A 9,648-nucleotide genomic window follows, 5' to 3' on the forward strand; every position below is an offset into this window, starting at 1 on the left:
AGGGCTTTTCCCTTTCCCCACTGCCCTGAATTGTCCTAAATGGCCATGGAACACCCAAACTCAGGGTTTCCTGAAAAAACTATTATTGGGTTGCGCCAGCACCTTCCTTGGATCAAAGAATAAGAGCATTTTAGATGTGGCTTTTGAGTCAAAGGCCAGGACTGCAGTTGAGATTTTCAGGCCAGCAACTACACTTTTTTTTCAAAGCCTCATTCACAGGACATGGCACAGCTAGGTCATGTTAAATGGGCTGGGGTATGAACTTGAATCTGTGCGCATTACAGGCGTAGTGCAACTTGGGTTGCTGAACCTGAGTGGCACCCAATATAAAACCCATTACCCTTGTATCAGATGAGGATCAACATTACAACACTGCTGTCAGTCAAAATTCAAGCGCATTGGCATCCATGATAACCATAAGACCATAAGACATAAGAGCAGAAGTAGGCCATTCGGCCCGTCGAGTCTGCTCTGCCATTCAGTGAGATCATGGCTGATCTGATAATCCTCAACTCCACTTTCCTGCCTTTTCCCCATAACCCTTGATTCCCTTACTGATTAAAAATCTGTCTATCTCAGCCTTTAATATACTTACCGACCCAGCCTCTACAGCCCTCAGCAGTAAAGAATTCCACAGGTTGGAAACCTTCTGAGAGAAGAAATTCCTCCATATCTCTGTTTTAAATGGGAGACCCCCTACTCTGAGATTATGTCCTCTGGTCCTAGACACTCCCACAAGGGAACACAACCTCTCAGCATCTACCCTGTCAAGCCCCCTAAAAATCTTATATGTTTCAATAAGGTCGCCTCTCAGTCTTCTAAACTCCAATGAGTACAGGCTCAGCCTACTCAACCTCTCCTCATAAAAAAAATCCCTCCATACATTTTCTTATTTCAACCAGTGCTTTCCTATTAGATGTTGCTCCACTCCTCCACAGCTGTGATGCTTAAATGATAACTCTCCTGTCAATGTCAGCTCCAACTGGTTTTCAGGGGTAACTTTAACCTATCCACTGGGTGGGAAGTGGGTAAGGTCAGGTCAGGTGTTCCTTTTACACCTCACTGACTTCAGTGGAGAGTAATGTTGGGCTCTGTATAAAATGGGCAAAACCTGCCAATTTCCTGGCTGCTGGTTTAGGTTAAAATGGCCCCTTCAGTCTTATTTCCCCCTTGTTGTCTTACTGCAGTGACTCTGATTTTCATCACTGGGAGCCTAGTCTGAAGTTGGGAATTTAAATGGATCCACCAATTTTTCAACATTGCTCAGCTGGGAAGGAATCCTGAGGGAACGCTCAACACGGAGATTCTATTTTTATTCAGAAACAGAGTCAAACATTTCCCATCTAATCTGCAATTTGATGTAGAAATTAAAGTTATGGTGGCGCTGGCTGAAACACAGAACCATGGTCAGATTCAGTTTCGGTTTGATGTTTCAAGTGCTGTTTCCTCTTTGCCCATTTCTTATGTTCGTGTTTATTCTAGCAAGATGTTGCTAAAACCAGGCAGATTTGTATGCAGTGATTAGAAGCCACCAGAAATCCCATGAGCATTGATGTGGTGATCAATTGCCTGAGGGAAAGGATCAACAGGGCACAAGAACGTCATGGCAACAAGTAGGAGATTACAAGGTAATTGTCATGTATAATACACGTAAAACCCTGTTGCCATTTATTGGAGCACTATCCTTCAATTCTGCACTCCGTGGACTGTTAAAAAAAAATGCCAGGCAGATGCCTCACACCCCAGCCCTGGGAAACTTCTTATCTCTCTCTTTTGGCCTCCTTAAAAAAAGTTGTCCTCTTCTTTACAGGTCCAACTGGGCACCTTCTAGAAGCTAGTGCACGCCTTCACCCTGGCTGACTGACCACCAGACACATGCCACACCCCATATCGGCAAGAGGAGTGCAGGTTCTGAGCATAAGGCAGTTTGTTGTGGCTGGCGATCGTGCAGATTATCCAGGTTCTGCCCTGTTTCTGAACTGTTCAAACACGACAGAAGTTTAGTGAAACAGCAGTTGGCTCCAATATGTCCAGCTATTGTGCTGCATTATCTGAAGAAACTGAATCAGCGGAGAGCAGAAATAAGAAGGAGAATGGTCACCCTTTTAACAGGAGAAACCAACGGTCTTAGCAAATATTTCTATGACGTTTTTTAAAAGTCAATTGAATTGCTACCATGGCAGTTCTCGAGTCACTATTCCCCTTAGCGCCTATCGGTGATGTTGATCACAAGGAGCAGGTTAGGAGAATTAAAACCACTTTTAGCTTCTGGGTAACTATTGTACAGACCCACACTGACCCCCACCACGGACTCCCCCAACCCTCCCACCACACCACGCTGACCCCACATGGGAACCCCCCCATTCCTCACTGAACCCCTATGAGATCCCTCCACTCCCACGGGACCCCCCAAACCAACACCCCCATGTAGGACCAAGCCTCCCTCCCCGCGACCTTGCCAACCCTACATGGGACCTCCTGACTAGCCCCCACCCCACCGACATGCCGTCCAACCTCCATGGACACCCCGATTAACAACCCCCTTGAATGACCACTTCCCCCCAAACTGACACCCCACTCGACTGACCCCCCACCTCCAACTGATCCTCCTGATTAACAAACCCCCGACTGACACCCTCTTCCCCCGTCTGAACCCCCCACCGACTGACATTCCCCTCCCAACCCCGAGCCCTCCAAAACTCCGCCAACTGACCTCCAACCACCCCTAATTGACCTCTGCCCCCCGATTGTCCCCTTGACCCCTCCAACCCTACCCACTTACCTTATACGCTTACCTTCTCCCTGGCCTGGACCTTTAAGCTTACCTGGTTTAAGGCAGCTAGTGCCATAAAAAGGTGACTTAGTTGACTTACCTTCAACTCTACAGCTCTCAACGGTGGGCCCCAGGAGTGTGCTGCACTGCATGGATTTCACCCAGCCTGAGTCGGAAGGCTGTGCAAGATAGGATCAACTGATTTTGCAGGTAAGAACTTTCGAGCAGAGTGGCAATCCAACTCAATTGCCACTCCAATGGAAGTAATGGCCCATTGTGTCCCTGAGAATAAGAATTGAATCCAATCAATAGCAAGCCAACATTGCTTCAAACTTTGTCCGCTAGGCAATTTTATTAGTCACACGGTAGGCAAGTTGGATGGTATTTTCGAGTTCTCAAAGCTGATTTGTCACTTACTGAGGACATGTTGCAAATTTCCTACCCAAACCTACATGAACCCCGTGCAGTGATCATGTAGTGAATATCTTGACCTTCCACAAAGCCTTTCAGCGTATATTTCACAATTGATATTGCTCAAATTTCATATGTAAAGTGGGTGTTCCCAATCTAGAAAATGGGGTTAATATCCCTGCTGGCTCGATATCTATCTACCTATTTTGCCTATCACTTGCACTGGGGAAATTAAGTGAGACAGGGAGCAGCAGGAGTTTAACTTGAATATTTTATTGGCGTGCTGGTGATGTGATTTAGACACAAACAGTTTTCCCATTTTCACACATGTCCAACAGCTACGTATCCATCCATTGAAAATTGACATGCCAGGTTTCCAGGGCTTGAACCCTGTAGAGAAGTAAGTGTAATGAAGTTTATAAGAAAATCCATTGCGCATTTGACTTTACTTTTATTTGCCGTTGTTCTTTAGGAATACATGAGCCTTGGTGGCAGTTGTGTTGCAATTTTCCCTCCCCCGAGTAATAATGACATATTTATTTTTCCAATTGGACTTTCCTAAATTTCTTTTTAGGATAAAGATCAATGGATCGATGACAGTCTGATTAGGCGGCAACAGAGGTTTTTTTTAATTCATTCATGGGATGTGGGCGTCGCTGGTGGTGAGCTGCCTTCTTGAACCGCTGCAGTCCATGTGGTGTAGGCACACCCATAGTGCTGTTAGGAAGGGAGATCCAGGATTTTGACCCAGCGATAGTGAAGGAACAGCGATATATTTCCAAGTCAGGATGATGAGTGACTTGGAGGGGAACTTCCAGGTGGTGGTGTTCCCATCTACCTGCTGCCTTTGTCCTTCTAGATGGTAGTGGTCGTGGGTTTGGAAGGTGCTGTTGAAGGAGCCTCAGTGTATTCCTGCAATGCAGCTACAAGCATTAGCCCCACACCAAAACTGAAAATAAATGTTGACCATTGATTAGCACCCCATCCACAGGAAATGTTCACTCCCTCCACGACCAATGCACAGTGGCAGCAGCGTGTACCATCTATAAGATGCATCGCAGGAACTCACTGAGGCTGCTTAGTCAGCACCTTCTATCCCATGATGTCTACCATCTAGAAGCACAAGGGCAGCAGACACATGGGAACACCACCACCTGGAAGTTGCTCTCCAAGTCACTCACCATCCTGACTTGGAAATCTATTGCCGTTCCTTCACTGTCGCTGGGTCCAAATCCTGGAACTCCCTCCCTAACAGCACTGTGGGTGTACCTACACCACTTGGACTACAACGGTTCAAGAAGGTAGCTCACCACCACCTTCTCAAGGGCAATTAAGGAGGGTCAATAAATGCTGGCCCAGCCAGTAATGCCCACATCCCGTGAATGAATTTTTAAAAAAAAGTAAAAGTGGAAGAGATTCCTGGTCAATCATGTGATAGAAAGAAATTGGAGCTTCTACCATCACTATCCATAACTCCAGACTACAACTTGTATCTAAAAGTGTGTATGTTGCCACAGCAACTTGGAGTCCCTGAGTGAACTGTAATGCACCACCACCATATTTGTGCAGGAAGAATAGGGAGGTACTTATTACTTGGAAAGTGCAAGTATAGTTGGAGTGAAGAAACAAAGAGAGCTCAAAGTACAAATGTATCAATTACTAAAAGTCATGCCACAGGTTAGCAAGGTCATAAAAACATCAGACCAAGCATTTGGCTTTATTTCTAGAGAGATGTACATGAAACGTAGGCAAGTTTTGCTAAACCTGTATCAAATCTTGGTGCTCAGTTCTGGTCACCATGTTATTAAAAAGAATATAGAGACACTAGAGAAGGTGGAAAGATTTATAAGAATGATTCCAACAATGTGTGTATCAGGGAAAGATTGACAGGCCAAGTCTCTTTTCTCTTGAAAAAAGAAGGCTGAGGGATGACTGAAAAAGTGAGCTTTAGAATTATGAAAGGTTTAGTTACAGTGGACACAAAGAGAGCACAGGATTTTTCGGGCATGGCACCAGCGAGCAGTGTCACGGGTGAGACAGGAAAATCTGGAGAACCAATTGACTTTTATGGCCCTCCAAAATTTCTCGTCCCACCCGCGATGATCCCGCCGGTGTTGGGGCCGGAAAATCCTGCCCAGAATGTTTCCCTCTTGGGAGATGGGGGAGGCAATAGTATAACTAGAGGCCATCGATATAAGGTAAACGCTAAGAAATCCAATAGGGAATTCAGAAGAAACTTCTTAACCCACAGCGGTGAGAATGTGGAAATTGCTACCACAGGCAGCAACTGAAGTGAATAGCATGGATTTAAGGAGAAACTAGACGAGCACATGCAAGAGAAGGAATAGAGGGTTAGAATGATAGATTTAGATGAGGAAAGATGGGAGGTGGCTCGAGTGGAGCTTAAACACTGGCATGGACTGGTTGGGCCAAATGCCATGTTCCTGTGCTGTACATACTGTGTAATCCTTTGTAAATTGTTTTTGAAATGTGGGCAACATGAATAGGTTGCTTTTATTCCCAGTCCCTGGTTGCCCTGAGAAGATGGTGAAGGGACAGCATATTGAACCACTGCAATTTTCCTGATGATGGAGCTCTTAGAACAGTACTAAGTAAGGAAATCCAAGATTTTAACCCAGCAACAATGAAGGAATAGCCATATATCTCCAAGCCAGAATGATGTTTGACCTGGGGAATTTAAGGAGGTGATGGCATTTGCCATAATGTTGCTGCTTTTGTTTGCCTTAGTGTTAGAACTCACAGGGCTGTGCAATACAATTGAACTTATTTTAGTCAGTTGTATCTCCAGCTAGTACAGAGATTGGATTAAATATTTAGTTCTAAGTTTAGCACTAACTAGTTTCAGAAATTCTCTAGTTGGTAAAGTGAGATTAAATCTGTGAACAAATAGTATTTGTGACTTGCTATGTTGTGAAATATTGTGAAATGTTTTGAAATTTGCTGTAAATACTATGCTGTTCATTCACATATTGTAAGTAGGATAACCTGGCTTGTTTGGTTTACAATTGGTTTTTGCCTTACTGGTAGATAAGAAACAAACATGTGTGAGAATATTGTATCCAGTTTAAATAATGCATTTAAATAATGCAGTGTTGTTGTTACAACCTCTGTGTCTTGCTATCTATTGATATTGGACAGTAAGGCAAATCTCTGATATAGGGAAGACAGGTCTGTCTACTGAAGAGATCAGTGTTACTCAGGATAACATATACTGGAGAATAATGGGGCAAAATTGATCCAAGTAAGGCAGGAGCATAAAATGGACGGTGGTAAATCAACATCCCTGCCTATATCCTGCACCATTTTCTTTCTCATTTACTTCAATGGAAATTAACATAGTCTACAGTCTGCCACCAACTATATCCAGAATTGTAATTGCATGCTGTATGCTGTACAATTTTTCCTACAATAATGACCCCCAATGGAGGAGAATGGAAAATCAGCAGAGGTTCAAGGAGAGGCAGAGGGACTGTTTGTGGGAGAGGATGTCATAGAACAATCTGCTGTGTCAGCCAAAGATACCAGGAATAAGATAATCCTGGAAACCCGATTTGCACTAAGTGTGGTGGCAGGCCGTTTTACCCACCAGCTGCAATGGTTTCTCACGCTCTATCTTCCCAACCCACTGCATTAATCATACATTCCCGGGAAACATGCTGTTTCGATGGAGGGTGGGCTCCAAGTCACCTGCCACGCCATCACCTCGCTGCTTCATCATGCCGGCACCATATTTAAAGTACAGCCGCGCGGACGCCCCTCAGTGCTTCCAGCCCAGGACTGCTGCAAAGAAAACCTGGCCCTGAAAGGCAAGAAGACTACAGCCCCCAGGCTTAGTGACGCATCCCTCAAGCACCTTTGGACGCCATGGAGGCCCGCTGTGATGTCCTCTACCCCCGCTCTGGCCACAGGAGGGGCAGCAACTGGCAGCAGTGATCAGTACCAATGCTGCACACAAGAGGCTGGCCATCCAATGCAGATAAAGGATGAATGATTTCATCCGTGCTGCTAGGGTAAGGCAACGTCTCATCGCTCTAAACTCACACGCTCAAACCCATCACATTCACTGGCATCTCACTCACTACCAGGTGAAGGGACACCACCACTCACTCTCTCACACAGATGATTAAATAAACATTGAGAATTTATTATCGTGGGCCAGGATTTTACAGAGGTCGGGCGGGCTCAGTGGGGAGCGGGCGGGAGCGGTTGGTTTGATCGGGTCCACATCGCCATTTTACGCTGGTGGGCCAATTAAAGCCCGCCCAGCGTAATGTGCGACTCCGGCATCAGCCATACGAAGGCTGCCATCGACTGGGAGGACCGTTGCCATCCAGAACGTCAGTGCTGAACAGGGCAGGCGGGAGAGCAGGTTGGCAGGGCTGTCGGCCCCGCAGTTTTCCGACGAGTGTCTCGCTGCCCTCCTGGGAGGAGGTGGCATCCAGGGTCAGCTCCCATCATGTGATGAGGTGCACATGGGTGCAATGCCATAAGCGGTTCAATGATCTCCTGCGATCGGGAAGGGTGAGTACCGTGTTGGCATGGATCACTTAGCACAGCAGTTAGGAGCGGACCCCCCCCAGCCCCCCTCCAGACCTTGGAGTTCTTAGAGTGTGAGTGGAAAATGTCAATGAAGCAGCATCTGGGCAAGGGGGGTGAGCCCTGGCTGCTTGGAGTGAGTGTCTTGCAGCTCCAGGGTCATGAATCGGCTGAGCCCTGCGAGGTTTTCCTCAGGTAGGGTTGGCCAGGCTGCATTGGCAATGCAGCTACAGGGTGGACTAATCAATGCTCCTCCCTCCTTTCAGGAGACGACATCCCATAATAATGCTGAGGGGCTGCGGACTGGCAGAGGAGCGCCCCACCTTCTAATCCTGTCCAGATACGAGCAGGAGGCCCTGGAGCTGGAGAGGTGCCATGCGCCCAGGTCAACCGCCCGCGGTGAGGTTGGGGTGCCACATGGGGGGGTAAGAGTGCAGGGCACTGAGGTCAGAATGTCTGTAACAACAACCATTCCACTGTTGTCTCTATATTGCTGTGAGCCTCCAACATGGAACCCCCATTGATAATGGAAAGACGAGGGCACCCTGATCCGGGTGTCAGACATGCACAGTAACAGGGTAATGACTTCATTTAATGACATGTCCTTGTCCTTCCTTTCAGGCTCACCAGAAGCCCTTTGGGGTCCGGAACCTCAAGGCCCACTGCTGCTCACCCCAGGGGAAACAGACAATATAAATGCACCAGTGTCACATCCTCTCAGCCAGGCAGGCACCAGCGCAGATACCAGCACCTCGGTGGGGATAAGATCATCGGCTAGTATCTCTCTGCACAGTGGTGAGGGCACTTCACACTCGCTTGAGGTGCAGTCAGAGGCAAAGAGTGCCCAGGGTGCCGGCAGTCGGAGGAATGCTGGGGGCCAGGAACATGCTCAGTCGGTGGCTGATGATGGGCCTCTGGAGTCATCCCTGAGGCAGCAGATGCTGGAAGTCCAGCAGGGTGTGCGGGAGGAACTGGCGGAGATACATGAGGCTATGCGTGCCATGGTCTTCATGATGAAGTAATCCATGCGGAGCATGAGCAATGCAATGATCCTCATGGCCGAGTGCGCTGCCTTCTCCATGGACAGAGTGGTGACCCTCATTGAGAGTCTCCTCCAGGAGCTGAATCAGGGGTTCCTGGGGATGCACTTGGACCTGCAAGCCCTCACACCTCAGGTGGTCAGTGCCAGCGTGGGAGATGGATGAGGCACCCAGTATCCCAGCTAGGTGCCCATCCATCAATGGTGAGCAGGGAGGTCCAAAGCGAACTCACATTGGCACACAAGCTGCTTGTCGTCTCTGCAGGCTCCTCTCAGGGCGCTCTGGTTGAGGGCAGCCAGTCCTCTGACCCTCTGCCAGTGACCATGGCATCCGATGAGGCTGCATTGACTGGAGAGATGCCAGCCTTGGCATTGGCCGCTCCCTCCCAGGCTCCACGACCAAGGGACACCCACCAAGATCATCAAGGCCAACAGGACAGCAGAGTCAGCAGGCTGCCTCCAATGCCGGTGCCAGTGAGGGGGGAGTACCTAGACGTAGCACCCACAAGTGATAACTTAAAGAACCTTAGGCACAACTTGGGCTTATCACTGGTGATATTTTTTTGCCCCCCTTTTAAGTTAGTTATTAACAGGTGTGATGGAGAACATCTTTCCATTTAATTTGTTTTATGTATGCCAGTCACCACACCATTAAATGTGTTTGTGTTCAACAAGCCTCTGTTTGCTTCATTAGTTCTTCAGGTGCAGGGTAACCCATGTTGTTATGAGTGACTTGTTTGTCATTGAACTTTATTGAAATGACACATGGTGCATGTTGTTCACCAAGCAAATGTTCCTGTCAGGTATCGAGTATGGAGCCTGCAGCCCTGGCATGTGGTGGTGGTTCTTATTTGGTAGGCTAGCTGAA

At 47.5% G+C, this 9,648-nt stretch overlaps 1 pseudogene; it reads left to right on the forward strand.

The window, feature by feature from the left end:
• Positions 1-1,632, forward strand: part of LOC144680437 (structural maintenance of chromosomes protein 6-like) — an 85,535-nt pseudogene extending 83,903 nt beyond the window's left edge.
• The last annotated feature ends 8,016 nt before the right edge of the window (positions 1,633-9,648 follow it).

The sequence above is a fragment of the Cetorhinus maximus genome, chromosome 5 (genome assembly GCF_964194155.1).
Source record: "Cetorhinus maximus chromosome 5, sCetMax3.hap1.1, whole genome shotgun sequence".
Classification (NCBI taxonomy): domain Eukaryota; kingdom Metazoa; phylum Chordata; class Chondrichthyes; order Lamniformes; family Cetorhinidae; genus Cetorhinus; species Cetorhinus maximus.